This window comes from Panthera uncia, chromosome B4 (genome assembly GCF_023721935.1).
Source record: "Panthera uncia isolate 11264 chromosome B4, Puncia_PCG_1.0, whole genome shotgun sequence".
In the NCBI taxonomy this organism is placed as follows: Eukaryota; Metazoa; Chordata; class Mammalia; order Carnivora; family Felidae; genus Panthera; species Panthera uncia.
The window spans coordinates 68,635,421-68,656,240 of record NC_064809.1 but is presented as its reverse complement, the minus strand read 5'-3'; the positions used below and the strand labels follow the sequence as shown (position 1 = coordinate 68,656,240).

The 20,820-nt window shown below is 37.4% G+C and overlaps 1 pseudogene; it reads left to right on the top strand.

Annotated features, from left to right (window-relative positions):
- Nucleotides 1–19,955, top strand: part of LOC125919835 (serine/threonine-protein phosphatase 4 catalytic subunit-like) — a 122,982-nt pseudogene extending 103,027 nt beyond the window's left edge.
- Nucleotides 19,956–20,820: the final 865 nt, after the last annotated feature.

The window sequence follows — 20,820 nt, the reverse complement described above, 5'->3', positions numbered from 1 at the left end:
CACCGGCCACCACTACTTAGTCCCTAAGTTCTTAAGGTACAGGGCTGATATGATCTCCTTATGCTTTTTATCTGGCTTATATTTGGTCACTATAAGAAGCCTATGGTTCCCAGTTCATTCCACATCTCCCATAGCTTTTATCTCCTTCTACTCCCTCCTCTGACTCATCTCCCACCCTTTTCTAAAGTCCTGAAACACTTCCCCTGGGGCCTGCAGATGTCATGATCAGTCATCAGCAAATCACTCATATCCTTGACCTTTTTGCCATACCTTTCCTTCGCCTACATGCTCTAAAATCTGGGTAAGCCCTGAGGATACTGTTTCCCCAAGTCTTCTCACTCAGTGGCTCTCCTCTCTCATACCCCTCTTACTTCTTCTGAACCTGAAGATAACTGTAGGTGCCTTCCTAACATTTCATCTTTGCTTCTAGTTACCAGTGCTTTCCCTTTCCCCAAATACTTTCAGCTTTGACTCTCAGGTCAACCCATTATCCCTTTTTTGCTGTAGTCATCTATTGTGCTTGTCATGCCCTGAAATTCTAGCTCCTGGTCTTCTATCCAATGCCACCCCTGCAATATGCATATAGATGCTGTTTATGACAGTTGGCCTTCTAGAACCAAGAACTCTTCTGTTTGGATGAGGAGGGTGTCCTCCCTCTACCTCTACCCTCACTGTTGGAGGCTTTCTCTAGACCTTGTCATCACTGATAACTGCAACCACTCCATAATCTCACTTACAAGCATCATATTCCAAACCAAGCCATGAACTTCACTCTAATTAACATTGACAAAAGCATGTGTGGAACATATTTCCCTAGGAAATATATTTGCTGTTCAGAAGAATTGGTGGAAGTTGCTATAAAGAAGAACTGACCTTTAAGTAAAGCTGATGTGAGTTTATAGCAAAAGGAGGAGAAAGAAGAAGACAAGGCAGAGGAAAGGGCAAAGTGCAAAGGCACTGAAACACAGTCAAAAACCTACTTCCAAAAAGCCTCAGTCCCAGATAGTTTTGTAGGTATTTTCCAGCAAAACTTGTAAAGACGACTTTGTCCTATTTTGTAAAAGTTATTTCAGAAGAAAAGAGTGAAGCCTATCTAGCTCATTTGATCAGATTAGAATAATCCTATACAATGGGATAAAAACAATAAAAGTAATAGAAAATGAAGGGTAATTTCATTTATGAACATAAATGACTTAGGAATAAACTTGACCAAAGAGGTAAAAGATCTGTACTCTGAAAACTATAAAACACTGACGGAAGAAGTTGGAGATGACACTAACAAGTGAAAAGATATTCCATGCTCATGGAGTGGAAAAACTGATATTGGCAAATGTCCACATTACTCAAAGCGCTCTACAGACTCAATGCAATCCCTAACAAAATACCAACAGCATTTTTCACAGAATTAGAACAAATAATACTCTCAGGACCTTCAGATTATGAGACTGATGCACTGCTGGCTGCACTGGAGAGGGCAGCTTTAAATAATACTAAAATTTATATGGAACCTCAGAAGACTCCACAGCAGTCCTGACAAAGAAGAACAAAGCTGGAGGTATCACAATTCCAGATTTCAACATATACTACAAAGCTGTACTAATCAAAACAGTATGTGGTACTGGCATTAAAAAAAGATACATAGATCAAGAGAACAGAAAAGAACCCCCGGAAATAAACTCATATGGTTAATCTATGACAAAGGAGGCAAGAATATACAATGGGGAAAAGGGACTTTTCAGCAGATGGTGGTGGGAAAACTGGGCAGCTACATGTAAAAGAATGAAACTGGCTTACTTTCTAACACAAAATACAAAAATAAGCTCAAAATGGATAACAGACCTAAACATGAGACCTAAAACTGTAAAAATCCTAGGAGAGTACACAGGCAGTAATTTATTTGATGTTAGATGTAGCAGCATTTTTCTAAATAAGTCTCCTAAGGTAAAGGAAACAAAAACAAACTCAAACTATTGGGACTACATCAAAATAAAAAGCCTTTGCACAGCAAAGGCAACTGTCAACAACATAAAAGACAACCTACTGAATGGAAGAAGTTGTTTGCAAATGATATACCTGATAAGGGACTAATATCCAAAATATATAAAGCACTTCTGTAACTCAACACCAAAAAAAAATCTGATTAAAAAATGGGCAAAGGACTTAAATAGACATTTTTCCAAAGAAGACATACAGATGGCTGACACATGAAAACATGTTCAACATCACTCATCATCAGGAGATGCAAATCAAAACCACAATGAGATATCACTTCATACCTCTCAGAATGGCTAAAATCAAAAACACAAGGAACAACAGGTATTGATGAGGATGTGGAGGAAAAGGAACCCTCTTGCACTGTTGATAGGAAGGCAAACTGTTGATGGGAGGAATCCCCATTTTACTGGAGATTCACCCAGGTGAATTGGGTATTCACCCAGAGAAAACAAAAACACTAACTCAAACAGATATCTGTACTCCTATGTTTACTGCAGCATTATTTACAATAGCAAAGAAAGAAGTAACAAGTTTCCATCAATAGATGAACAGAGAAGAAAAATGTGGTACATACATATATACACATGTTGGAATATTACACAGCCATAAAAAATATGAGATCATGACATTTGAGACAACATGGATGAACCTAGAGAGGGTATTATGCTAAGTGAAACAAATCAGAGACAAATACCATATGATTCCATTAAAAAATTGAATCTTAAAAAAGTGAAAAAACAAAAAGCAGGATCAGAAATATAAATACAGAGAACCGATGGTTGCCAGAGGGATGGGGGTTGAGCAAAATAGGAGAAGGGGAGAGAGAGATACAAACCTTCAGTTATGGAATAAGTCATATGAATAAGCAGAGCATAAACAATACAGTCAATGATACTCTAATAGCAATGTAATGGGACAAATAGTAGCTATATGGTGAAGAGCATAATGTATCAAGTTTTCAAATCACTAAGTTGTACACCTGAAACTAATGTAACATTGTGTATCAATTGTACTCAATTAAAAAATCCTTAAAATATTAACTGAATCTTTCAGGTATTTATAAATGCAGTTCAAATAGGAATCAAAGAGAGTTCATCAGAAATACTACCAACGTAACTCACCATATTAACAACCAAGTGACAAAACCCATATGTCAATCAATGCATAGAAAAAATTGATAAAATTCAAGAACCGTGATTAAAACTCAGAAAACTAAGAATGGAGGGGGACTTCCTTAACTGGATAATCTTACAAAAAAAAACCTGCAGTAAACATACTTAATAGAGAAAACATATTTATTCCCTGTTAGATGTGGATTATGACAGGGTTGCCCACCATCCCACCATCACCACTAGTCTTCCACAGAGTAGATCCTGGCTAATAGTATAGGAAAAGAAAGAACAGGTGTAAGCATTGAAAGGGAGGACGTTAAACTTTCATCATTTACAAACAATACAGTTACCTTCCTTAACCCACAAGTTTCAACAACTAATAGTGGTAAGGGAATCCAGCAAGGATTTTTTTTTTAATTCACAAAAATTGATATAATTTACATCAACAGAGATTATGCAACAATTGTATATCCATAGCCTCTGTCATATAACTAGACACTACCATCCTCCAGCCCCCATTATGGCAGAATATACTTGCTTCCAAAGTGATGTTGACATTGGCTCTGGGATTTGCTTTGGCCAATGGCCTGTTAGTGGACTGAATGAGAACAAAAGCTTTCAACTTGCTTGCATGGTTCAGTTTGGTTCTCTTGCATTCCTGCTAGTCATCAAGAGAAGAATATTCCTTGGGTAGCCACTGTTCCAAGGAGAATGAACAGACATATATAGTGGATCCGCATCCAATCTGTAGCCCACAGGCAAGATCAGCTCCTCTTAGTCTAGTCCTGCACGGCTCTAACTAACCTGAAGACACGTGAGAGAGACCAGACAAGGGGAAATAGACATGTTTTGTAAAACACTGCGTTTTGGATTGGCTTGCTTTACTGCATTGCTGGAGTAATAGCTAATATAACCAGCAAGAAGCAATTTGAAATATAATCAAAAATAAAAAATCTTTATTATGGTCACTGATCTTGTTGGTACTTAGGTTGTTACTTAGTGTTACTGTGGTAATGGCTGAATAAAATATCAACACATTGAAAATATAATAAAAAATGAGATTCTAAACTTCGTAACAACCAAAAACTATATTTCTAGATAACAAATAGGCAGATATAAAATATATAGGCATCAATCTAACAAAGAACACAGAAACCTCCGTCATGTAATCTCTATCATGTAACATAAAAGATAATAAGTGGAGAAAATTTCATTAATTTAAATGAATAATGCAGGCCAATATTTTGTAAGAACGCATATAACTAAAGAAATTTATATGAATGATATCAGAATAGTAGCCTCTGGGTGGAGGGAAGCAAGTGAATGTTGGAAAAGGAGATAGAAGGCAATCAGTCAGTTAAATCAGTACCTTTTCTTGTCAATTGATAGTAAAAGTCATAAACCAAGGAGTGTGTTAGTTCAAGCCTCTACACCCAAGGTCCAGAAACAAACAGTGGGAAAAAAGAAAGCACCCCTTCTGGAGAATACTGAATACTAAGAAGAAAGTATCGCGTATAACATACATATACAAAAAGCTTCCTTTTTGATTAAATACCTTCCAAAGCAGAGAGCATTTAGAAAGGGGGAAAAAAATCAGAATCTCATTTCTTTTTTTCTTTCAAACTTCTCATTTTGTATGTCTACATATGACTATTTGTGGCTGGCTTTTCAGACACCTGGCTCCCTTCAAGTAAGAAGCACCAATAATTTTTACATCTGTACAAGCTGATAATAATCCTCAGAATCAGCCAAATCCACGGGAATGATCTTTGGGGACTGCAGGGCCTACTTTACACAGAACTTGGATTGCACAATCCAGAGTGCCCCACACAGCTGCTTAGGGGGGAAGAAATATGTGCTATTTTGAAACTGAAAAGGGACGTGAAGACAGGCCAGTCAGGAGGAGCACTGGGCAGGTTCCTTCTCTGCCATGCCTTTCCCAGGGCTTCCTCCCTCCCGAGTCTGGACTTAGGAGATAGAGTGGCTTCCCGCAGAAGCACAGAGCAGGCAGTGGGGGGTGGTGCAGATCCTGGAATCCTGGTCACTCTGCTCCTGCCTTTCCTTGGGAACCAACTTGCATCTACCTTGACACAACAGATACTTTCTGTTATATATTAACATATGACAGTTATATATTAATAATAAGCACAACGTAATGTGTACATTCTGTGCTCAGCCCAGTGCCAAGTACTCAGCTTATTCTTCTGTTTTTTAACAGGTAAAGAAACTGAGGCTCAGAGAAGTTAAAGTAATTTATCCAGGGCCATGCAATTAATTTTAAGAACCAGGGTATGTCTGATTCCAAAAGATCCTTTTGGCTAGAGGATCCTGCCTCAGATCACATAACTTGTAAAAGGCAGAAATGAGATTTAAAGTGAGGTCTTGACTACCACATTTTTCTTTTTCTTTTTCTTTTTTTTTTTTTTAACCACTCAATGAAGAGTTGAGTTTATGAATAAATGAGTGAAGTGATCCATCAGTGCTGTTTCATTTTAAAATGAAAACATACTTGGTCAATACGGGGAGTGAATGTTGAAAATATGCTAATATCATACTTTTTTATTAGATTTGAGTAATACATATTACTGTTGCCAGGGGTTAAAGGCAGCATCGAGTCTTAAAACAATTGATTCAGAATAGGTTTTTGAAATCAGTGAGTAAGGACCCAAGACGGGAATGAGAGTAGGGACACCAGAAGGAGATTACAACATAATCCTACCACATAACCATTCTGCGCTAAGAAACCTTGTAGCTGGAGTTAGAAAGATGAGTAGGGATACTGTAAAATTAAATACACTTTCATGCCTCAGCTTCCTGAGATGGCAATGGGTGTATCACATGAACTTAAGAAATGAAAAAGCAAAATTCTATCAACTCTACAGCAGTGTATATTTTTCTGAAACTAAATATGTACACCAAAACTCTGTCTCTGAGAAACTAGTTTTGAAAATCCAATAAAAAATCTGAAGTGTGTAATATTTAAATTCAAAACCACTTCTTAAGCAGAGAGAGGAGTGGCTATATCCAGTCATTGAGGGAGAGTGGGACTTAATGACAGCCCTTTCTAAGGTTCTGTTCCACATTACCTTCTTGTGACCTGAAATGTCACTGGATGCCAATTTTTCATTCCAATCAACTGCCAAACTGGATAAAAGCAGTTCCTTACAGAAACCCAGATGCTGCCTCTAACCTAAACTGAGCTCAGCGAGTACATCTTAGCCTCCTGTTCCCCCTTTGCAGTCAAGGAAATAGCAGTTGATATCTTAATTGCTGTATCTGGCAGAAAAATCATACACCTGTTGACGGATTGGCTCAAAACAATTTTAAAAGGAAACTTCAGAAGTAAGACAAGATTCTCCTCTGGCCAGCACCACCTGCGACAGGCTACCGAAAGGTAGACGCAGTGCCCTGGGTTGATAGGATGCTTTTTCCCATGAGTACAGGTGCACGTCACCATGCTTCCTGACTGATGTGCGGTCAGCACCTCCTCAGACAATATTAGAACAGGAAATCCCACAGAGACCTGCCAGAAATCATCTCACCAGGACAATAGTTCCGGTTTGTGAATAATGCCTGGATAATGTATTTATAAAAGATGTTGGAGATTTTGAACCTTGGCAAATGATATATGTTTATAAATCCATTCTTAAGTGGACACATATTGTAAATGGGCAGGTCAGCTTACTGGGGATATCCTGTAAAATGTCTTTAACAAATATGTAATTAAGGAATAGGGCTTGATGGCTTTTCTGGATGGAATTCATGTTACAGCTACCTTCAAATCCAATAGCTCAGGCTTGTTTGTTGAAGCTTCTTCTGACCTCAGGAGAATAACTGTATTCCCCAACTGCTACCACAAACGTTTATCTCATTCTGTGTTTTCTTGGTTTTCTAAAGTCTAATTGGGCCACCTCTACCTACACGTGCTCAGCTTTCCAGTGATTTATTTCATATGTTCCTTCTGCTTATTTCAACTTGGCATTTGTTCCTATCATTCCCATATGTCAACAGGTTACTTGAAATTCAGCTGTCTTATATAGGGCCCCAAGAAGACCATGATTTTCATACCAGGGAAAACAGTTACAGAAAAATAAGTTCAGTATTTGCGTGAGCTAGTTAATTCCAAAGTGTTCATTTCCCACGGATCCTTAACTCCTGCACAAATGAAACTTGAGAAACCTGTCTCCTCACAGAGACCCTAATGGTGTCAACTCCTTCTGCTTCTCAGACAAATCTGTTTTCTTTTCCGTGCGACCCCAACTCTCTTCTGAAGAGTGATGATGCTGAGTGCTTCGTAAACACCCTCAGCCCAAAGTGGAAGCATATGCTACTCAGAAGCTTTTATCCCCAAATTCTGTAGATCAGCTTCTCGACACAATTGTCTCACGTGGATGGCTCCCAGAGTCAGCTGTTCTCATCCATCTCCTTCTTCTTCGTAAGGACTACTGTTCAACTGTTTGAACAAATGGAATGCTTTGAAATGTTCCTTTAAGAAAATGCTATAGCTATTTTATTTTTTTAAAAGACACAACACCATTTAAATATGAGATTGTATTGGGGCACCTGGGTGGCTCAGTCAGTTAAGCATTCAACTTCAGCTCAGGTCATGATCTTGCTGTTCATGAGTTCAAGCCCCACGTGGGGCTCTGTGCTGACAGCTCAGAGCCTGGATCCTGCTTTGGATTCTGTGTGTGTGTGTGTGTGTGTGTGTGTGTGTGTGTGTCTCTCTGCTCCTCCCCTACTCGTGCTCTCTCTCTCTAAAATAAATAAACATTTAAAAAATTTTTTTCATATGAGAAAGTATTAATTTTACCAGAGAAATGATGACTAAATATTCAAAACACTTAGTTCCCATAAAAGATATAACACTAGCACTCTTGTGGTGCTCAGTTAATGAAGCGTTTGAGTGACATGTGAATACCAAGGCTTTGTCAACAAAGAATGAGAACATCTGGGTGAAAAAGTCAAATATCATGATGCTGTAGTTGACAGTGAGAGGTCACATTTCAGATAGAAATGTTTCTCTTTTAACTAATCATTTTGTTATTTTAGCGTCTCCATCAATAAACTTACACAGCATTTAGTATAAAGCAATTTCTAAGCTCTTTGGTTCCCCTAATAGCCCTCCTGACAAGGTGGCATAATATTATTGCCATTTGATAGATAACAACTGATACCTACAGAGTCAGCTAGGTTTGACTGCCTCATGGCCAAGACCGGAGAGTAGCATGGCTCTAGCCCGATTTGTCGCGGTAGCATTTCAGCTGGACTGCAGTATTACTAACAATGGGTATTGGCCAGCCTTGCTTCGGTAGCCTCTTTTTAAGCAGGGATTTTGGCAGTACACTTCAGAGCAGAGCAGTTGTCTCTTTTCTGTGGCCAGGGAAGCTTTGCAGCCATTTTTTATTCCAGGATGTTACTTTGTTAGTTCTTCGGCAACAGCAGACGCACATTGCATTCTTTTCCGTGTTGCTTGTGAGTAGTTACTGAATCTGACCTGTTTTTTAATGCAAACATTATGCAGACTGCAACCAGACAATGGGAAGTCTGTTTGCAACCTGAGCAGGGCTGGATGCAGTCTTTCCCAGTGGGTATCTATCGTTTCAGGTGCTGCTGAAGAATTCATTGTCGAATTTTCATTTTTCAACTGTTTGTTAAAACCACATACCAAGTCAAATTTAATTAGTTATATTCATCCGGCAGATGGTACAATATTCTATAATAAAGTATAAATTCCTTTACTTAATTGAGTAATGCATTTCATATGATCTCTTTTACAAATATCAAAACTGATTCTCCTTAAACAGGCCTGCGCATTATTTGGATACAGGCCCAAACAGGTTAAAATTGATTTAATACTTTCCCCCCTCAAAGAACATTATGTAAATGAAAGCAAGTCTGCCCTGAGTGACTTATTTTAATGTCTGCTTCTACATGAATTACATCTGCATCTGGGAGAAAGAGGTGGGAGTAAAATTGTGCGGGAATAAGTTTCTGAAACTTTGAATGCAACACGTTATAGAGACGGTTGCATTTAAATAATACAATTTGTTTCTCACTGGAAGAAACTAATATCCATTATTAGTTTCCTGAAATCAAGTCTTTGATAATATTAGATATGTTCTTCATAGATCTGCTGATTTTCCTTCTAGGACAGCCAATTAATCTGGACATTAGAACTGGGATGGGGGTCCTATCTCTATATGTTAATTGTACATTATTACAGGCATCTGTAGCACCCAAACCATTATGGACAACATGGGATAAATAGAATATTGAATTCTTGGTAGATCTTGGATTGCTTCTTTACCACCCAAGGCTCAAAAGGGATGTCATTTCTCCCCTAAACATTGTATCATCACTTGCTGCATGTGCCCACTTTTTCCTCAGGTAGAATCCATAAAAGGGTACAAACTAATTCACCGAATGCAGAAGTGGAAGAAGTTTTATGCATCTTTTATTTCAGAGATGATATATATTCTGTACATCCACTAGAACTGCTTTGCTCCAGTGCCTGCGGTAGCCGTTGGTAATCATGGCCCATGTGGCTTCTTAGTCTTCTTGGACAAAGCCCTCCAGCCAGGAAGTGAAACTTGTCTGCCATCCTCTTTGTTTCTAACTCTTTTACTATGGCTCATAAGGAACTTAAGCCACAGAGACGTTTTGTAGAACCCTTTAACTCAGTCACAGAAGTAACTAATGTCCAGGATAAGACTAATAAATATCTCAACTCCTAGCCAGATATTTTCCTACCACATTATGTTACCTCCTGAATGAAAAAAACCTATGGCACAGACTGATGGGGAGGAAACAGAACTTTCCTCCACCTTATTACGTTAAGTAGCTAGGGCCTACGAATTAAACTGGCATAAAACAGATGAACAGGAAAAAAAGTTGCAGTTTTTACTGATGTGAATATTTTTTTTATGTGCATAGGAGAAGTGACAGAAAAGATGTGAAAACGCAAAGAACTAGTTAGCAAAAGAGATTATATACCATTTTAACAAACGGCAATACATTGTGGAGAAGTGACTAGAAAGGGGAAAGGAGATTTGGGCTTCTAGTGGTGATAAGTTGTGGGAAGGTGAGTAGATGTACAAGGAATAAATATAATGGAAGACAAGGGTTATTTTGGTAAGGTTTGTTTATACTGATTCCTCTCAGTGTGACCCTCTGTCTTTGGTTGTAAGAGTTGGTTTTCTCTTCCTGGAGTCCTTCAACAAAGCAGAATTTATGCCCTGATTTTAGACATCTGAGGGGAGGGCAGAGAACTCTTCTTGCACGTGTTAATTCTCAGTTGCCTTCAGCTTAAAGTAATCATTATGCCAAAGTGCATCTTTTGCATATTATACATCTTTTGGGGTAGCACAGTCCAATCCTTTTTAAACTATGGAGAGTGAGGATATATAGCCACTATGGCTTCATGTTTCTTAGCTGACTTAGTGAAGGCACTAAGCAATCCTTCCAGCCACATTCACAAGCCATCTGCCCACCATCACCCCCCACTTAATCTCTGGGTGTTCTTTCTAGGCCCTGCCACTTAAAGTTTCTACATTCCAGCTTTACTAGTCATCTGTAAATTATCTAATATTTTTAATTCTTTCAGTTTCTAGATGGAAAAGAGTCTACTTGTCTGAGCCTTTTGTGCATCTCTTATGGACCTATGCCCTCAAGTTCCATGATCAAACAGTTCCCATACTCCTGGTTTCCTGGACTAGAATGTACTACACAGGCTGATCTCTCAGAAACCCTAGTGAAGTGCAAAAAGTATATCTTCAGGGAGACAGATTTTGAATCTAGTCCCTGTTCTGCTAGATACTGGCAGCAATGGTTCTTTAAGCAGAACCATTATGGACACCAAATTTCAATTCTTGTATGTCACCTAGGCCAGAGTTGAGGCTCAATAAATGATGAATGGTGTAGTTTTGATGATGATGATGATGATGACGACAACTAGTGGTGATACACTCCTCTGTTTTATATAGTTTTCTCTAAAAGAACTTACTTAATTATCTACAGATTTCTTCCTTTCTCCTATTTCTTTCCCCCATCCTTCCCCTTTACATACAAATCAGACACAACCTTACTCAAATGCCTATAATATTCACTTATTTTGAAAAGACAACTATGTCCTGACTTCGATTTCACTGACTTCATTACATGCTAAGATGTAGCATTTAACTGTCTTACACAAAAGTCAACTTAGACATAGCTCTTCCTTTAGGCATCAAGAAGATAGGCCATCAGCAACTGGCATCCAAAGGCTGTGTTGGTCTCTCTCCCCTATTCACTCATATCTCTTCCCTATAATCTTTGGAGGAGAGTTAGTGGCTAGTTCAGTGTGTCTTACATCATAGTAGGCAATTATTTCTGAAAGAATAAATGAATTAATGTTATCTGGGATGGGAGATAGGAAAAAATAAGGTCAATTCCCCAGCCGCTATGATTTGGGGATAATGAATATTTGGAAATTATTTGGACAAAGAAATGATAATTACTTAATTGACAGTGATTAAAGCTATTTAATTGACCCTTTTCCCTTTGAAACATAAATAGATGATATAACAAGTTCCCATTTAGATGCATTTAAGCAGAAAGATTCATTTTCTTTTCTTTTTTTTTTTTTTATGAAAAGCCAAAGCACTGGATGATTCATATTTCTAGGAAAATATTCCTATAGGCATTTTCATCTCTGAATAAACATTCATCTTCAAAAGTATGTTTTTAATAAAAAGGAAGGCTTGTGCATTTATTTTATGACATTTCATGGTGAATGCGCTCCAGAGATTTTTTTTTTAAAAGGTCTGTAGGGAAAAAGGGTAAGGGTGCCTGAGTGGCAGTAGGTTAAGTATCCGACTCTTGGTTTTGATTTAGGTCATGATCTCATAACTTTGTGGGTTCGAGTCCCACACTGGGTTCTGCACTGGCAGTACACATTGGGATTCTCTCTCTCTCCCTCTCTCTCTCTGCCCCTCCCGCACTCACTCTGCCTCTCTCAAAATAAATAAATACACATTAACTAACTAACTAACTAACTAACTAACTAGGTCTATAGGGCTCATCCTAGACATGCCTGTGTCATAGGAAAAACTTGTTCTTTGCCTTCTACACACAGGACTAATCAATCTTAGCAGCAGGCAAAGAAGATGGCATAATTGTGGTATAACAGGAATTGTTCTGTAACACTGAACTTCTTGGCATAATGAACTGGTAATAAAAATCCAACCATTAAACCTGTATTGTTTTGACAAGCTATTTATCTCCCTGTTACAATGTAGACAACCCTGTTCTGGGAGGGAAATATTTATTATGTTCTTTCTCAGGGAACATTTTCACTGAAGGAAAGTTCAAAAACATGCCACTGAGTGGGAAAGGGTATTTCCTATATATTCTCAATAAATGGCTCATAGATAGAATGAATATGCTAAACATATTTAAAGAAAGGTAGATAACCCAACAGAAAAATAGGCAAATGGCTTGAATAAGCATTTACAATACAGGGTGTTCTGGTCATGCCTATCATTGCTTAATAGGAAACCCTCAAAAAGATTAAACTTGTTTCCAAGTCAATCACTGAGTCCCAAAACAAACCTCCAAAATAATCATAGAAAGACAAAAATATCCAGCACTTGACAAGTGAAAATTCACACTATCTAGCATTTAATGAAAAATTACCAGGTGTGCAAAAAAAAAAAAAAAAACACAGAAAAATATATAGAATGCAGAGAAAACTCAATAAGACGAGACCCAGAAATTACTCAAGTAATAGTAAAAAACAATATGAAAACAACTTTTATAACTGTATTCCATATGTGTATGTAAGAAGGTAGAAGAAAACATGAATATGTTAATGACAGATTGGAAGATAAAAATGAGCAAAATAGAAATTCTAAAATTCCAGAGAGAAAGAAAGAAAATTTCAGGAGAGAAAAGTGAACCAAATGGGATTAATAGGAGGTTAGATGTTGCAGACAAAAACAGTAGACTTGAAGATGTAACAATAAACTTTGCAATAATATTAAACACAGGAAAAATATGGTTTAAAAAAAGTGAGCTATAAGGCAACTTCAAACTGCTTACCATATTTATAATTAAAGTCCTTGAAGGAGAGGAGAGAGATAGAAGCCAGAGAAAAAAATTTAAACGCTGGCCAATTATTTTTTCAAATTAGATAAAAATAATAAACTTATACTTCATAGAAGTACAACAAAGCCACTCCAAGAAATATGAAGAAGCTGATACCAAGATACATCACAATCAAGTGACTGAAAACCAGAAAAATCTTAAACCAAAAGCTAGAAGAAAAAAATAGAAACATTATGTACATGGGAGCACAGGTATCAGTGATTGCCCTGGGAGAGGGGAGAAAAGGAGGAATAGGATTAAATAATTACAAAGGGGCACAAGGAAACTTTTAGGGGTGATAAATATATTCATTACCTTGATTGTGGTGATGGTTTCACAGGTGTATACCTTCGTCAAAACTTATCAAACTGTACATTTTAAACATGCAGCTTATTGTATATCAATTATATCTCAATAAAGCTATTAATAGCTTCATAATGAGAAACTATTACACAGCCACTAAAATAGAAAAAATTAAAAAAATAGTACCAGGTATTATTAGCAAAAGTGAAATGTTCACACACTGTTATGACAGCATAATCAATAAACCACTTTGAAAAATTCTTTGACAGTGTATCTAAAGTTGAACTTGCAGCATACACTGTCCACCAATAATTATGCTACGAAGTGGATAGCCAGGAGAAATAAGTGTATATGTCTACAAGATTACATGTGCACGAGTAGGACTACTCATAATAGCCTCTTCTGGAAAATCTCAAAATCCAAAAAAATAGAGTGGGTAAAGTATGGCATATTCATAATATAGAAAACTGTACAGAAAGTGAAGGAAAGGCTGCTAAACATAACCATCTGGATGACTCTTAGAGACATAATGTTTAGCAGTAACAAATGAGTATGTATCATATGGTTCTAACTATATAAAGTTCAAATAGGCACCACTAATTTAGGGATAGCAGTCATAATGATGGTTCCCTTTGTGGGAGGAAGTGACTGGGAGGGAGAACTAGAGGCAGTTGGGGTGCTGATTATTTATATTTCTTCATCTGGAGACTGGTAACACATTTGTTCAATTACAATTTAAAAAGTAACATACATTTTATAAAAGACCCACAAAACAAAAGGAAATATATTGAACACTTAAAAAATTTTGTTTATGGTGGGGAGAGGAAAAGAGAGAGATGGAGATAAAAAATGGTAGGAGGATATGAATAAAGAAGATGTGTCATATAGACATACACAATGGAATATTACTCGGCCATCAAAAAAAGAATGAAATCTTGCCATTTGCAATGCTGTGGGTAGAGCTAGAGTGTATTATGCTAAGTGAAATATGTCAGTCAGAGAACGGAAAATACATATAATTTCACTCATATGTGGAATTTAAGAAATAAAACAGATGAACACAGGGAGAAAAAGAGAGGCAAACCAGGAAGTAGACCCTTAAGTATAGAAAATAAACTATGGGTTACTGGAGGGGAGCTGGGTGGGGGGATTAGCTAAATGGGTGATGGGGACTAAGGAGGGTATTTATTGTGATGAGCAGTAGGTGTTGTACATAAGTGATGAATCACTAGATTCTACTCCTGAAGTTATTATTATATGTTAACTGAAATTTAAATAAAAACTTGGAGAAAATAATAAACAAAAAACAAAAGTGATGCATAGAAACATGAAAAAAAAAAGGTGGAAGGAAGGAAGGAAGGAAGGGATTTAACTGTGATGTATCTGCTTATGAAGAAGGGTTATTCATATTTATAAAATGTACTGTTAAGTATGAAATAGTATGTACCATACAAGGCATTCTTACTTTTTCAGGCCCAGATCTTATCTAAATGTCTACACTTGCTACGCTCCTCCCATCCACCCTTTTTACTACCATCTTCCCCATTAACAATTACAACAAAAAGTTGACATTAATTATTTGGTGGTAAAATTAGATAGTAGGTATAGTTTCAAACACAGTTTAAAGAAATCCTGAAATCCTTCAACCAATATGGCAATATCCTGAGATTCCCATATATTTAATTATATCATTTGTCCTCAAAACCCATACTTTCATACCCTTTTTTAGAAAATTCTGAAGCTACTACATGCCTCAATAGTAGGCAGCCCACTAATTAGGTAAGAAGTCCTAAGAATATTCCAAATGCTTAAAGAAAGTTTAACTGTGAACCACTAAAAATCAATAAAATGCACAATGAGGGGCACATGGCTGGCTCAGTCAGTGGAGCCCGTGACTCTTGATCTTGGGGTTGTGAGTTCGAGCCCCATGTTGGATGTGGAGATTACTTAAAAAATAAAATGCACAAGGAAAAACAAGCTTACAAATCCTAAATCTAAATGAAGATTTCCTACTGAGAATGGAAATATTTATACCCCCCCCCCACATTTCTAGCATACTTTTAAATGTTCAGATGCAGAGGGCCTTGTAATTTTTACTGTATTCTCTCTGAAACTTCCCTACCATTCACCTTCAACAGATAGATAAAAATGTCTATCTGTGTACAAATAGAGATATAATGGAATATTATTCAGCCCATGAGAAAAGATCATGTGTAACAGTGTGGATGGGAATTATGCTAAATGAAATAAATCAGAGAAAGACAAATACTGTTATGATATTACTTATATGTGGAATCTAAGAACGTGAACTCATAGAAACAGGGTAAGTAGAAGGTTGTTATAGAAGGGTAGACGGAAATGGAAAGATGTTGATAAAAGGGTATAAACTTCTAGTTATAAGGTGAATAAGTTCTGGGCATTTAATGTACAGCATGAGAACCATAATTTACAATATTGTATTATGTACTTAAGAGAATACATCTTAAGTGTTATCACCACAAAAAGAAATGGTAATTATGAAACATGATGGAGTTGTTAGCTAACGTTGTGGTGATAATCATTTTACAATATATAGATATATCACATCAACACATTGTACACCTTCAACCTATACAATGCTACGTTTCAGTTATATCTCAGTAAAGCTGGAGAAAAATAGGAATACCTAAATACAAATAGATAGATAAGTAATATGTGATATATTCCTGTACTGGCAGATCATACACCCATTCAAAAAGAAAAAAAAAACTGTAAAAAAAACTGTAAAAAAAATAAAGTATATGGATTATCAGGTAGAACACTGAGCAGGAAGCTAGTGTCAAAGAATAATGGAAATTTTTGCTACATAGAAATTCAACTGTGAATCTATTATGAGCATAATATTACAGTAAAAAAGTTTAAACTACTGCATCAAAGTTTGAAACAAATGAGAGTAGGCTCATGTACTCCGACAGAATCATATTACATATTACAATATGAAGTGACGTTAGAGAAAGGTGTTTGTTCAGAATTCCATGAGAAATTTAACTCTAGTAATAGGTATCTATAATGAAATGGCACTTTATCAAATTACTGCAGTGTTCACTGCCGCATATGTAATACATATTCAATATTATAAAATCAGCTTAAATTTGGGGACTCTAACATCCCAGTGCTGAAAATATAGATGTCCCTGCCTTTGACTCCAATCCCTCTATATATATGTCTGCCACTTAGTCTGGCTTTAGATGTCAAATGCAAATATTTCAAATTTGTTAAAATGAACGTTTGCCTAATGGTGAATGTGGTAACTTTGTCACTATTCTTCCTCATCACTGATAATTAAAAACTTAACTTCTTGCAAGATGATACTTTTAAATGACTTCTTACACTCACACAACACACTTGTTATTACTTCATCACAGGACATCTTATGACTTTACGTGAGCTCCATATCCTAGCAGTTAGAGATATATAAACAGCATAAAAACCTATGTCTTATGCAGTGTTTGGCAAACCATAATTGTTCTCTCTTTGACATTTGCTTCCTATCTTCCGTATCTCCAAGTCCTTGATGTGCACATTGAAAATGTCACCAAGTCCTCTGAAATTAACCACATCTTCACATTTGAACCAGACAAACCTTGTTTATTTGCCCAAATCACACATATTCAGGGAATTCCAAACTACAGAAAGCTCCTTAAATTTGTATTAACTGTCTAGAAAAACACATATACTCATCCTGGTAGAAACAACATTGTCTTTCGTGAGAAATGTTTTCTGGCAGGGTAGGAAGAATCCTTCAAAACAAACATGTGTTCCTATATACTGCAGAATTATTAGACTTTGGTTAGATTGTTCTTTTGTTGGAGTGGGATAGTGTATCAAAGAATGAAGTCTTTTCCAGGCAGGGCAGTAAAGAGAAAACACACTAGTGAAAAAAGATCAATCCATACTGACACTTTGATGGCAAAACAAACTTAGGATCTAACCAATCAATCTTTCATCATTGCACACTCAGATCTGGCCAAGACAGCAATGCAAAGAGATGTGTTCATCTTCTCTTACTTCTGATGTTATGAGGGTAGTTTGCTTTTAAGCTATTTTGTAAAGTTGGGTGCTAATTTATTCCCTAAAGAACCTAATTTACATCATGATTATTTGTTATGCTCTAAAGTCAGATAATTGTTCTCACCTTTTCCTTCCCTTAACTCAACTTTTTAACACCTTTTCTAGAGTCTGCATAAATGATTTTGTCATTTTAAAAATACTCTTTCAGGACGCTGTCTATCCAATTTGCAAGTTAAAGTACCTGAAACGTGTTACTATCAGAATTTATAGAATTGTTTTGTATTTGACTACCATAAATTTTGTCCACATTTTTTTGACACTGAATGTAGACCATCCTAGACAAATGGTAGGTGCCCTCTCTGGTCCAGAGGATTGAAAATGATAGACACACATACATGTACACATATACCCTGTTGAAAAGTTAATCATAATAGTTACAAAGTAACTTTTCAGAATCAATTTCAGTGCTCTGAAATTTTGAATTACCTATTAAACACTCTTCCTTCGCAAATAGTAATTAATGAAAAGAAGAATGTATATACAATGTGTCTTACTTTCTATTTTTAACATTCATTGAAAAATATGGCCAAGTTCATTAACTCAAATGAAAGGAAAATTTCCATGCCATTATTTATTTTCAGAAGAACTCAATATCTACATTTAAATTCAAAAGACAATAATATAGGGGTGCCTGAGTGGCTCAGTCAGTTGGGCATCCGACTTCAGCTCAGGTGATGGCCTCACGGCTCGTGAGTTCGAGCCCCACGTCAGGCTCTGTGCTGACAGCTCAAAGCCTGGAGCCTGCTGAGGATTCTGTGTACCCCTCTCTCTCTGCCCTCCCCTGCTCACACTCTTTCTCTCCTTCAAAAATAAATAAACATTAAAAAAAGACAATAATACAGAACAGAGTTTCATCCTTTATATTAGTATTTCTTAATATAATTTTATTGCCTTATTACCCACTTAGGATTGTCTACACATTTTTTTCTTTTCTGGTTACTTACATGAAGCCATTTTTCAAGGAATATAATTCTGCATAGTATTGGCTTTGATAGAATGCGTAATGTGTTCCTATCACTTATTATTACTATATTATATATTACTAATAATATTTTCATTAAATATAATATTCCTATGTAGGTAGAAATCTATTAACACTTTTTAGAGGGTTAACTATTTTTGGTGGGGGAAATAACTTGACAAACAAGATGCAGAATGTAGGATAATGAATGTGGACTAATAACAGAACCCTCCCAAAAAAAGATTGAAAGAAGAAATAGTTAAAATCTGAAGAAGAAATGAATAGAAATCAAGAGAAGCAGGGTAAGGAAGACTAGAGGTAAGGAGGGAGAAAAACTACAAAAAGATAGAAGATGGAAGGCTAAGCAGCAGGGCAAGGAGCCAAGAAGAAGGAAGCAGAAGGGAGGGAGCTGGAGAGCCAGCGCGAGTTCCACGTAGTGGAGCCCGCTGGCTCTGACCCATGCAGGGGAGGGGTTCAGAGCTCTGGGGCCAGGGTGTTAGGTCAGCTACCTTAATGCGCAGTGGGAGCAACTGCCATGCTGTGAAATCATCCAGGAGAGTGAAGTCAAGGTGTCCTGCACGCTCAGGCAGGAGAGATCTTGGTAAAGGAGACCAATGTACAGAGGGTGGAGTCGCGGGTCACAATATGTGGCGACATCCATGGACAACTCTATGACTTCAAGGAGCTGTTCAGTGTGGGTGGTAAGACCCTGAGACCAACTACCTTTTCATGAGAGACTTTATGGAACATGATTTCTAGGCATTGAAACATTCCTCCTGCTGCTGGTACTTAATGTTTAATATAATGACCGCATCACCAAGATCCTGGGGAACCACTAGAGTTGCCAGATCCCCCAAGTCTATGGCTTCTTTGCTGAGTGCCTGTTCTATCTGATTTGGTGACCACATGGTGCTACTGCCCTGAGCTCTTTTGACTACATCAGTCTGTCAGCCATCATTAATGGCAATCTTTTGCGTGCACGGGTACTTTCTCCCTCCCTCCAGACTCTAGACCAGATTCAGATGACTGACTGAAAGCAAGAGGTGCCTCATGAGGGGGCCATCAGACCCTGAAGAGAGCTTCTGGTGCTGCCTACCTATTTCACAGTAACATGCAGCCAAGGATGTTGGCCTGATCTGCTGTGCCCACCAAATGGTGAGGGAAGGTTACAGGTGGCACTTCAATAAAACTGTGCTCACTGTGCTGTTTCTACCATTCTAGGAATGTGGCAGCCATCCGGGAACTGGATGAACACATCTCTGGAAAGATTTCATTATCTTCCAGGCTGCCCCCCAAGAGACATGTGGCATCCACTCCAAGAAGCTCGTGGATAACTACTTCCTGTAACCTTTTGACCCCTCTCCCCCTCCAATTCCTCTGGCCTCAGGCCACTGTGATTCTGCCCTCTTCTCCAAAAAGAAGCTGGGCTTTGGGGCTGGGGGACCATCGGTGACTCTGCTGTCATCCTCAAAGAGGACACTTCAAGCATGAGGACTTTTCCTGGAGAGGCTTGGAGCCTCAGCTCCATGTTCCTCTTGTTTCTCCCACTTGAACCAGTAATGTGCCATTTTTCTCCTTCCCCCCTTTTTTCTTTGGCTTCAGATACAATTTTGAGGAAAAAATGCATTGAATGAGTTTTAATGCATAGATTTAAAGGAAAAAAATAATAGTTCAGGAGTTACTTAAATATGGAAAATCATGAAAATGTGGCTCTAATGACTACAAGTTAGAATACGCTCTTCTATTTCACACTTCTTTCTGAGAAATGTCCCTACTTTAAGGTTCCCTAGCTTGTGAATGACTCCAGAGTTAATTCCCATAAACTCTGTTATATCTCAGTCTATCAGATAAATTTATTTAATATTTATGTTGCACTTGGAGATACATATTTCATTCATTAACTTCATGATAAACTCTGGTGGGAAGCGATGCTCATCAGTAGAGATGAAATAAGATGTCCACAAAGTTTATATCAACTTATAGATTCCAGCCTCGAGTCCGTTCCAGTGCCCACCTCCAATGAACTTTACCCCTTCACCCACAAATTTGGCGGCCGTATTATGACATTCATCACATTCTCAGGTTTGCAGTTCATGAAAATGTGTGCACAATAAAAGAATGACTAATCTCAATACTTTTAATACAGATTTGAATGTATACTTTTGCAGATGACGCTGCCTATGCGGTACGATATTGGTCAATCAAGATGTATGT